Here is a 12,898-nt window from a genome sequence, read left to right as displayed (position 1 = left end):
ATAAAAATTGTGGCCCATACTTCCAACTTCTGGAACTCCACTATCAGTCAATCAGCAGAAATACAACTCTCTGAGGCTCTTACCAAATGGAATTGTGGTGTCCAGTTGCTTTCCGCATGGAATCCTCACAAGAAAAATTTACCACATGGAGGCGATCAATCTGGCATCAATGAGGTGAGTTTTCACCATGGATGGCACCCTCAACAGTGCACAGACATGCAGAGAAGCACACATGCTCAAGAAATGGGTGCATAGTGGCAAGTGGTTTCACCATTCATGAGTTGGGAGGGCTTTAAACAGAGGAACTCAGTGTACGATTACCAGTATGGACTTGAAGATGACCAGCAGGCTCTGTGCAGAAATATTTGATATCCTAAAGTTTGGCTGAAATTTTATGGAACAGTCAATATGGTGGTAAAATTTTTAATTTCAGAAAGCTTTTCCTTTTTTTTAATCTATATTTTAAATAAGTTAAAGGGGAAGCTGCTTCACGTGTTCCTACATTTCTCTGAAAATCCAAATCAATCTCCTTAATTGGTCAGTTTCTGCAAGTTGGTCCATTCTGTTGTAAATAATTCATGACAATATTTTGAAATCATGACCTAGTAAATCAATGGTCAGATATTATCCACTCTTATCAGCAACTGCGATCTTGAGATATTAGGGTATTTCACCTGTTTCATATATCTTGCATACCCTGTGAAATACTTTTGTGACAGTTGGTTCTCCCAATGATCTTAATGACTCTGAGAGAATTTTGTGTACCCAGGAGCTTTGTTGTGACTTCAGTCATTTAGTACTCTTTCAAGTTCCTCTCACAGTATCACATGTCCTATCTAATCTGATCATTTTCCTCTTATATTACCATAACATTGTCTTCAAGTTTTGTTCCTTTAGGGAGTGCTATGATATATTTCTCTCACTTTTACCTTCTTTGCCTAGTACTGGCATCCCATCTGAATGCTTGACATACATGCAGCAGCTTCTCTTTCTTCCAAATGTTTCTTTAAATTTCCTAGAGAAGATGTGCTGACTGGTAGTAGCAATAAACATTTATCTGAAAAAGGCAAATTTGTTAACATTGAATATAAATTTAAATGTTCCAAAGTCTTTCAAATGATATTTGTTTGAGTGTGGCCATATGTGGAAGTATGTCACAGAAACAGGACATACAAGAGGAGGCTAGAAGGTTTTGAAATTAAGCTAAGGAATGGATATTGAATCAAATTGGAGAAAAAAAAATATTTTTGACTCAGTTCAACTAAAATAAGGCATTGGTTGACAGGATACAACCTGAGGCATTAACAAACAGCTGATTTGCTAATGGAGGAGGGAAATGTGGTGGTAGAGTAAAAATTGTGGGAGGAAACCAAAATGTGACTACATCTGGCAGTTTCAGGTAGGCCTAGGTGACAGAAGTGATGCTAAGTTGCAGAGACGTGCAAATGCAGGCTAGTGTGGAGAACTGCAGTCTTCCAGTTGAATACCCCATCAGCAAAGGGATCCACAAGGATTTTATTTTATTGGCACTATCAAAAGCACAGCATGAACCTAAGAACTGAATGTTGTGATCTACCCTGTTGAGTCCACTTAGGTCTGATTAAGTTGCAAGGTAAGTAAGACCCTCCCCCCCCCCCCCCCTCCCCACAATCCCTCCCACCTCCAACACTTAAAAGAGTCACGTTTACAGTGAAAGGTAGTGATGTAGTGACCGGACTGGAGTAGGTGGTTGTAGGAGGAAGTATGGAACAGGTCTTGCATCTAGGTCTATTACAGGGTTATGAGCCATGAGGTAAGGGACTGGGAGCAGGGTTTGTGTAAGGGTGGACGAGTATATTGTGAAGATTCGGTGGATGGAAAGATACCACTGTAGGATGGGTGGGAAGGATAGTGGGCAGGACATTTCTCATTTCAGGGCACAACAAGAGGTAATCGAAACCCTGCGGAGAATGTAATTCAGTTGCTCCAGTCCCAGATGATATTGAGTTACAAGGGGAATGCTCCTCTGTGGCCAGACTGTGGGACTTAGGGAGGTAGTGGGAGACTGGAAAGATAAGGCATGGGAGATTTGTTTCTGTACAAGGTTTGGAGGATTATTACAGTCAGTGAAGGCTTCAGTAAGACCCTCGGTATATTTTGAGAGGGACTGCTTATCACTGCAGATGTGACCCCTGCCCATGGCCTCACTGCTATTGAACACTACCTTTCCAGATGCCTTATGGATTCCAAACCAACAACCTCCTTCCTAGTCACAATGACCAACTATATCCTCACCCACAATTACTTCTCCTTTGAAGACATTACCTACAAACAAATCCAGGGTATGACTATTGATACTTGCATGGGACCATCCTATGCCAACCTATTCCTGGGCCATCTAGAGGAATCCTTCCTAAAAACCCAGAATCCTAAGCCCCTCACCTGGTTCAGATTCATTGATGATATCTTTGCCATATGGATTGAAGGTGAGGACATCCTATCCACATTCCTCCAGAACCTTAACAACTTCTCCCCCATTTGCTTCAGCTGGTCCTACTCAACCCAACAACCCACCTTCTTAGATATTGACCTGCATCTCAGAGATGGCTTCATCAGTACCTCCATCCATATCAAACCTACTAACCACCAGCAATACCTCCACTTCGACAGCTGCCACCCACTCCATAACAAGAAGTCCTTCCACACAGCCTAACCACCCGTGTCTTCACATCTGCAGTGATGAGCAGTCCCTCTCAAAATATACCAAGGGTCTCAATGAAGCCTTCACTGACCATAATTATCCTCCCAACCTTGTACAAAAACAAATCCCCCGTGCCTTATCTTTCCAGTTTCCCACTACCTCCCAAAGTCCCACAGTCCGGCCCCTCACAACTCAGTACCATCCAGGACTGGAGAAACTGAATTACATTCTCTGCCAGGGTTTTGATTACTTCTTGTCGTGTACTGAAATGAGAAATGTCCTGCCCACTATCCATACCGCCCCTCCTACCGTGGTATTCCGCCACCCACCGAACCTTCACAACATACTCATCCATCCTTACACGACCCCTGCTCTGAGTCCGTTACCTCATGGCTCATACCCCTGTAATAGACTTAGATGCAAGACCCATCCCATACATCCTCCTACCACCACCTACTCCATTCCGGTCACTAACATTGCCTATCCCATCAAAGGCAGGGCTACCTGTGAAACCAGTCATGTGATTTACAAGCTAAGCTGCAACCACTGTGCTGCATTCTATGTAGGCATGACAACCCACAAGCTGTCTGTCTGCATGAATGGCCACCAACAAACTGTGGCCAAAAAACAAGTGGACCACCCTGTTGCTGTACATGCTGCCAAACATGACATCCCTCATCTCAATGACTGCTTCACAGCCTGTGCAATATGGATCCTTCCCTCCAACACCAGCTTTTCTGAATTGCGCAAGTGGGAACTTTCCCTGCAATACATCCTACATTCCCATAACCCTCCTGGTCTCAACTTTTGTTGGTCACTGTCCTCGCCCACCCAGCCCCCTCCCTCTTCCCATTCCAGCACTACACAGCTGTCATTTCACTGCCACACCCAGTCTTTTAATTTCTTTTTATTTCTCTCATTTCCGCTATTTACCCCCCCCCCCCCCCCCCTCACTGTCTTCTCTCCTGCCCTGCATCTAAACTGCAGCACTTCACTGTCTGCCACCCCCACCATACTATCCCTCCCCCTCCCCACCCCAGCCTCCTCCTTACCCCCACCCAGTTGCCACTCCCATCATGCACTGGTGCTGCTGCTCGCAGTGTGGTTTCAGTTATCTGAGACTGCAGACATGTGTGCAAGTTGAATTTGTGTGTGTGTGTGTCTATTTCTGACAAAGGCCTTAATGGCCGAAAGTTATAATTGTGTGAATCTTTTTGTTGTGCCTATCACGACTCAGCGTCTCCACTATATGGTGAGTAACAACTTTCCTTCTCTAATATTGTTACATTCCATTCTGGATTATCCATTGTTTGATATTTCTTTGGAAGACACTCTAGCCCTATTTAGAAATTTTTGGTAGAATGTTATAAGGCACCAATTTATCCTCTGAACTAATTTTTTGCTGAGCATCTTGTTTGTTGATTACATCCTCATAACAAGGCACTTTGAATAACTTCTGTTGCTGTTAAACTTCCCCTCCTGGGAATCTTCAGCTTCATTGGACACCCTTTGTTTGAACCCGACAGCTCATTTCCATGAGAGGAAAGATATTTGGGAATATTATTATATTTATATTATATTATATTTATATTATTATATTTATAGTGACTTATTTCCAATTTAAAACTTACTGTGTACACATTGTTTGTTGATCTAAAGAAGATAAGAAAGGTAACCTATTACTTTCTGCAGAATTTTTTTGACATGTGATGAGCTGTGAAGAAAGAAACGTAATTTGGTAATATAAGCCACTTTTATCAGTCATGAATAATAAACCAAAATTAAAAAAAAACAATTGCAACAGAAAATTGATGTCACACTAGTAAAAAGTGTGAGGAATGGTTAGAGCACTGCATTCACATAGCGAACATGCATTAGCAGCATTTGTTTCCCATCACTCACTTTGCATGCAGTGCGAAAGGATGTGGCTGGCAGTTCCCTCACTCACCACCATGTGGCTCTCACTCACTGAGTGGCACTGCTAGTATGTGGCTAAGGAAACATGGCCTCCATAACAGCTGCATCACAATGTAGCACCAGTAATGAGGCTGCCATGCCATGGAATGCATTTAGAATTAGAATTTCATTTTTGCTGTCAATTTTTTTATGTATGCAGTATGTCTGAAATTTATCAAATTTTACCACAGTGACTAATGAAAGTTAAAGTGATAATACAATATTAAATGGTACTGAAGGTTATGGGCTTAGCTACAGAACTGTAAATTTGCGTGAGTGAATAGTTGATAAAATAATGATCACATTCAGTCTGCAGCTAAAAAAACACTGAAATGTAGACTTATTTTTGGCAGAAAAACTGAAAAACATTTATACTGAGGTGTGTGACAAGTAGTTATAATTGTTGACTTTGTTAACAGTTAATAAAAAATTTCAACACAGTTACACTGTATGCTCTCGATAGCAAATACAGGAAATGAACTAATGCTACTCGTAATATAAACTGTACTAACCAGGAAGAGGAAGGAAGCACAAGGTGTAGTGGTGAGCAGAGTTGAGCATTATTCAAAAAAATTTCTATCTAGTTAATTATTTGAATAAGTAAATTGTTCAAGCAAATTTACTCGTGAATAAATTATTTGTAACTTAAATAAATAATAATGTAGAATGTCACCATATTTTCTTTGTTTACTTATTTTACAGATTTCTATGGCTAGTGTTTGTCCTTCTGACTCAGCACAATTTAATAAATAAGTTATTAATAGTTGGTACAGACACGTGCCTGAGTGGCTCAGGACTCACTAAAGTTTGAGTGAGGTATCTTCATGGGAAATAGAGATAAAAAGAGAATGCCAACAGATATCATCCATGCCTTGTAAACCAAAAGTCCACTCCGACAGCTGAACGGTCAGCGTGACGGACTGCCATCCTAAGGGCTCCACGTTCGATTCCTGGCTGGGTCGGGGATTTTCTCTGCTCAGGGACTGGGTATTGTGTTGCCTTCATCATCATTTCATCCCCATCTGGTGTGCAGGTCGCCCAATGCGGCATCGAATGTAATAAGAACTGCACCAAGGGGGCCGGACCTCCCCCGTAAGGGGCCTCCCGGCCGATGATGCCAAACGCTCAGTTCCATTTTTTTGTAAACCAAAACATATGTTTTAGAAATGACTCCAAATGTAAGACTGTATGCTACAAAGAAAACAACCAAAGCGACTGGCAAAAACAACATGTCCCCCACGAAATCAGATGAAACACAAAGACTTGAACTGGAAGACAGCCTGGTTTAATTTTGCAGATAGATTCATCAGTTCAAGGTTGCACTCAGCACTGATTTAATCCCAACAGCTCTGCAACACCACAGAATAAAACTGACTAGTCATCCATTCCGCCAGAACTGTGAAATTGTTGACACTGCCATACAGTGAGTACTAGTTTGCTCCAAAATTACAGATCTGTGGAAATGATTAAAATTTAAATAATCCAGTTTGCTGTCTACAACTGTCAGTGAAATAATCAGCAAGAAAATAATTTACACAGATGTCAAAGCACTTCCAGTGTCCAAGACAAGAACACTCATGTGGTTTATAAATTGTTTTATTAACAACATCTTCAACAAGGCAGCAGAATCTATAAATGACTTTAAACAAGACAAGAATAAAAAGCAAGAAATAGTCAATGATAAATGGAAAACAGAAATGTACAAGATGTGCAATATCTGTCGCTGAATAAAAGCAGTATTGATTGGAAAAAAGTGGGTTATGTTGCAGACAACAAAGCTAGAGATTTGCAGTTTGGTCCCTTATTGGTCCTCTGAATTTTCCTGATACTTATTGTTTCCTTCACTTCTAATAATGAGAAAAATGCAAAGTCAAGTTACATCATGGTTTGGAACACACATTGAATGTTAGATTCCCTTCTATCTGGCTGTATAAGTTAGCTCAAAGGTGGGAGAGAGACAGTTAAATAATTCACTTATGTTTTTAGTGCTAAAAAATGAGGGGCAAAACTAAGAAATCAGTGATTGCTAATATAGCGATTCCAGTGTGGTAATGGGTGGCTATGAGCCAGGATGGTGCAAGTGGTTGGTAGCCCCAAAGTTAATGAGTTCTGTACTGAAGCATCAGCATGGTCTAGTACACCAGATTAGGGGCTATCTGGCTGCTGAGCTCTGCTGCGATGACTGCTTGCATGCCCTGTGTTGCTGATGTGAAGTTTCATCCATGCATCGGCCTCTTTTTCCTGTGAGCTAGAAGCAAGGTTTCCATGCCAATGCTGTGTACATTTGATGATGCTATGTTTGCTGTGGCTCCACCACATCCAGTCTTCCTTACTGTGCTGCTTATTGCTTACTTGTATGAGTCTGTTTATCACAGTTGTTTTCACTTTTGCACAATTTTAACTTTCACACCTTCTCCCGTAGCTTTGTTTTCTTTTAACCCTAATTTACATCTTTTCCATAATTACTCTAGAAGGTTGCAGTCTCACTCTCTCTTCTGATTAAGGGATCCAGTCTGCTGGAATCTGTACTATTTCTGGTTTGTGCTGATGGTTGGCTCTTCACCTCAGAAGAATAAAAGCTACACACAGCAGAATTAGAGTCACTGTGGCACTTGGTACACTTGGTATTATTGCACTCAGAAACTGAGTAATGCATTGTTGTCCTCTGAACTGTTCTACGTGTTGTATTAACTGTTTAGCTTAAAAGCACCCTTCCTGCATGACAATGAATCGATCCGGAGTATGAATAAGGCTAGATACTAAAGTTTGATTTACAAATGTTATATTCAGCATTGGCAATAATTCCAAAGGTACATCTGGCCAATACAACTACATTTGTGATATGTTCAGTCATGTGATACCCATAGCTGAGGATGGTAGGTAGAAGGTTGGTCCCATTATGTTGCACATAGTCCCTTCAATTAATAACCTATTTCCTGAAGTTCAGTCTGTCTGGCCTGCATGATCTATCCCTACTCATAACAACTTGCCACCACTACCATGTCAGCATTAGTAGAGTAAATTCACTGAAAATCTGCTTGCACGAAATGCAGTCTGGTTTTTATGAAATTTCAGATTATCTAGTCCCTTCTGTCTGGGCAAGAACAACTGTACCACACATGTGCTCAGGATGGCTTGTATTACCCTGCTCAGAAACAATGCTGTAACTCCTTCTTCGTCATTGTTGCATACCTGTTACCATTTTACAATATTAATAATATCATGTGCATTCTCCCCTGCATGAACTTTCAAAGAATTTCCCACTTCACTGGCCACCTGTGGATGGCGTAAGACTGAAACTGTACATGTCTTCCTGTCATCGAGAATCAAACCAATCATGCTCAGTCAGTATTCACTTCTACTAATGCTCTGTGGTAGTAGAAGTACAGGTTTTGTCTACTGGGTTGTATAATCAGGATTAACTTAGGAGACAGCTCTTTCAGTGCTTTCTGTAGCCCCACCTAATACAGTTTAGGTGACAGAAGATTAAAATTCAGTTGTCCATGCAATGTATGATGTATGGCTTCTTGCAAGTTTTGTACTACCCCTCATGGGACCCAAACATTATCCACTAATGCTTGCAACAACCTCATTCATACTATTCTCTTGCCCAATACTTCTGCGCTTACTTTCAACATCTCCAAATTCTGATTCATTCCTTCATTCTAGTTCTGGCATAATCCATCGATCCAGGGAATGGATTAGGTCAGATTCTAAAGTTTGATCTACAATGTTATATTCAGCACAAGCAATAACTCCAAAGGTACATCTGGCCAATACAACTGCGGTGTGATATGTTCAGTTGTGTGATTCCTATAACTGTGACTGGTAGGTGGAAGGTTGGTCCCATTATGCTGCATGCAGTTCCACTGAAGAATAGCCCATTTCTCTGGAGTTCAATCCTCTACCCAATAATTTCTGTAACAACCATGTGTTGTTAAGGACTTAACTCTCCAAATTTGCTATCTATGTAGTGTGCCATTCTTCTGTCGACTTACTTGCATCTGCCAACCCTTTTACTTCTTCCACAATTATGTTTGATTCTCTAATATCACGTTCATCCACTATTGTAAATACTATTTACTAAATTTTATCCCAGTATCCAACCATGCTGTCTCCCTCTGAGTATGTGGCACATCTTTCACTACCTGTCTCATTTGTTCTCACAGTTTCTCATAGGATGTATGCAGTTTTGCAGTCCCTTTATAGCTCATTGAGTACCCTCTTGCTTTTGGCACTTTGCTGAAGTCTATTGAACACTTCTTCCAACCCCATCACCTCAGTCTGCATTTCCCAAGCATCAAAAACCAACCTCAGCACCCACCGATAGCTGGTAACTGTCACACCCTATTACCTCAAGAACAGCATTCCTTCCAGGTGCCGTTTCTGCAATGCCTCCGCCCCAATCCAGGGGATGAACTGCAATACTGTTATGACTTGCATTCCTTCCATTCTTGTTCTCGATGAACCACAACCTGAGCACAGGAACTAACATCACTGTTCCTCCCCCCTATACGTAAGAAATATAAGTAGTGTGGGAAGGAGAATGTGCTGATACCAGCATCAGCACTTTCTTATCTGTGGGTCTTATTACAGCTGAGACAACTGTGCATGTCATATATCACTGAGAGTAGCATCAGCACTACCCTGTTTCCAAAGCCACCGCAGGAATCAGGACATCAGCATCAAGGTATTCTGCCACGTGCCAAGGGCCTGCATTCCACACCTGTGCTCAGCAGCCAATGGCGTACCTGTTACCAGCACGAAGCGCCCCCCGCTCTGAGTGACCCACTCAGCAGCTGATGGTGTGCAGTTTGCATGTGTGTTGTCAGTATGAAGTGCAGTGCTAGTGTAGTTGTTGCATTCATGCTTTTCCTGTGAGCAAGAGGTGCACGTATAGCAGTTGGCTGTACATACCACTATGTTCCTGTTTTTCATGAGAGCAAGAGTCAGTTGTAGTCCACACATATGTGCAATGCACTTGCTGCCATATACTCATAGTCCAACGTGCCTACACACACATGCCGTCACCTACTGCCACATACTCGTAATCCAGTGTTCCTATGCATGTGCCAGCTGGGTACCTGGAACCAAAAGCACCCCCACACCCATGCTTTATGAAGAATTTGTAACATCAAGATAATACAACTAAACAAATTAATTTTGTTGATGATGTCTGTAATTCATAAATTCAATTGATGAGATCTGTTGTAAACATCTGTCAGGGAAGTGTAGTCACAGTTTGCAGCATCAAGAATGCAAGAGCATGGTAGCGGAAGAGCGGAAGACTGTAGACAGGGGGAATATTTTTCAACAAATAATGGCTATGCTTTATGTGATTTGGTACACCGATGCACATCACTGCATGTGTTGGAATTGCTTACAATTTTGAAAATGCCTACCCAGTCTCCCACTATGCGAGAAGAGTAAGTAATTATAGTAGGTATTCATCTGTCTATAATTGTTATTATGTTTTTGTATAGCATTATACAAGGCTTTTTATTACTGTTATAGCACTAATTGAGGATTTCACAGCAGCTGCAGGTCACAGGTTTTAAATATCTGTGCACAACACTCTCTTGCTATGTTTGTGGTTTGCCAATGACATGGATTGATGAAGACTCTGGCCATAAGTGTTTTGGAAAAAATTCTCACTTCATGACGCCAAGCATTCAATTTTCTGTCTCTATTTTTTTCCACAGCTCAGCATGATGGGAGCGCGCGCACACACACACACACACACACACACACACACACACACACACACACACACATACAGGGTGATTCACAAAGATATGCAAATATTTTAATATGTTATTCTACATGTAAAACTAAAGAAAAAAGTTAATAAAAACATAGGTCCACAAATGTTTAGGTACGGAGTTATGGCTAATAAAAGATTTTGCCTGAAATTTAGCAACTTTGCTACTATGAAGCCATCTCATAACTGTACGAGGTTAAAGTAAAGCACGATTTCCATTTATTTAGTTGCTATTCATCTAGTGAATCCAATAAAACATGTCCCAAAAGTGCATCTGCAGTAGATTATTAATCCTAGGTAGAGAACCGGTCTCCTGTAACATTTGAAATACTCCACTAATGGTTTGTGCATTCGGAATCCTCTGAATTGTATAACGTACATGATACTCATTAACTGCAGCCATAGCATTATCATCACATTTGCCATAAATAAACACCATAATGGTGTATTCCTCTGTTGTAAATTTGAAAGGCATCCCTGTTTCATAAATAATCTACAAACTACATCAGTTACTATGTGATTTCACTTAAATACACTGTTGTTGTTATGTTATTTTAGTGAACAATACAGAAAACTAACTCATTTCAAGGTTAGGAAACAACTGAAACAACTCACTAAAGCTTGCCAACAGTGACATAAATGTTTCAACATTCTTAATGGAAAGTAAAAAAAATTACTTGTATAATAATCTTTGCTTCTCTGGATGTTCTGGAAAACTACTGCAGATTCATATCTGGGTTATGTTTTATTAGATTCACTAGACCAATAACAACAAAATAAATGCAAATCTTGCTTTACTTTAACCTTGTACAATTTTGTGATGGATTCATATTAGCAAAGTTGCTAAATTCCAAGCAAAATCTTTTATTAGCTGTAACTCCATAACTAAACATTTGCAGATCTATGTGTATGTGAATTTTTTTCTTTAGTTTTACTTGTAGAATACCATATTAAAATATTTGCATATCTTTGTGGATCACCCTGTATATACAAGGGTTGGAACTTAAATAGTGGCAACTATTTATTCACAACTGATACAAAAGAGTTACATGTCTGCATCTGTTACTGTCCTTCAAAGTAGTCACCAGCATTGTGTAGAACCCGTTGCCAGCGATGTGGAAGCCTGTTCTGTTGATGGTGCTGTAGGGAAGCAGCCTACTCACGCTGTAATAAATTCACATCAGTCTTTCCATTGTGTGCCAGCCGAATCCGCTGTAACTAGCTCTAACGTCATAAATGTTGCGCAATACTTTAAAAATCAAGTAAATAACCTGAAACGTTTCTAGCATGTCAGAAGTAATACTAAATCAATATGTGTTGAATATCAGTTGAATAACTTTAACCAGTTTTGAAATTTGGACGTTTCTCTGTAAAAATGATTGGCGCAACAGAAAAGAGCTAGAGACTTAAAAATTTATATTTAAATTCCTTTTTCATAATTATTTAATAGAAACAGTACTTTGGATCTCTCAAATTAAAATTTTAGTTGAAATTCATAATTTTCTGGTTCTTGTCTTAAAAATTAAGGAAGCAAGATAGATTAAGTAGGGTAATAAATAAGGCTAGGATGTTTAAATTTAAGTAGAAGGGAGATTCGCTATAATCATAAAGATGTGAGAAATCTCAGTTTGAATAACTATAAAACTATAGCGATAGCGTATCTCCAAAGGGCAAGTTCAGAGCTCGTCTACTGCGTGTAGTGTAATTAAATTAATTCTCTCGCCCAAAATAATTGACTTAGCCACGTCAGACCTTTGTTATGATTACTTACCTGTGTGCTGATTGCACATTTAAATTGAGAGCTTCATCGGCCATCAGCAAAAGAAGCTATAATTTATTCGGTAACTTAAAGTGGTGCATTACAAGAAAGGCCCCAGTTCTCTCCAGACACTGAATAGCACACCATCTGTGTCGGGAGTCGCGTCGTGTCACGTCGGTATCATTGCTATAAATGGCCTCGGATGCCGTATTAAGTTACTCGGGATACGCGTAACCATGAAATCATTTTCGAGTGAAGTGTTAATTCTGGGATGACTTTAATTATCTATCTTCAGTTTGCGTATGTCGTATTTTCACGTGCCGTCACGGGACAGACATTCTACCATTATTTTAGCATGGCGTTTGATGAACCTTATCATCAAATTATGGCGAGCATTCATTTAAACATTTAATTTGGACAGTTATAGTTGCATCAGCGCATTAGACTCTGAACTGCTCTGTTAGTCAGATTGTGTGGATTCTCTTTTTTTTTCATCTGTGACTTTCAGAATACAGAGAATGTTTTTTTTTCACGATCGTTTTTGATTATAAATCCCAGACAATCTCCCAATTCCTCAGAGCTATAAGCTGTAGCTATAAGTGCATTTCTCAGATGAAGTGGGCACTAGGAATTCTGATTACAGGCTTCACGTTTTGCTAATCACTTTCTGGTTGCCAAAATTGTAGTTAGAGAGCCAGTGTTGAGAACGGCAAAACAACAGCATAAATAATAGGAACATTTT

This window comes from Schistocerca serialis, chromosome 8, assembly GCF_023864345.2.
Source record: "Schistocerca serialis cubense isolate TAMUIC-IGC-003099 chromosome 8, iqSchSeri2.2, whole genome shotgun sequence".
In the NCBI taxonomy this organism is placed as follows: domain Eukaryota; kingdom Metazoa; phylum Arthropoda; class Insecta; order Orthoptera; family Acrididae; genus Schistocerca; species Schistocerca serialis.
Note: the sequence above shows the minus strand (reverse complement) of the source record.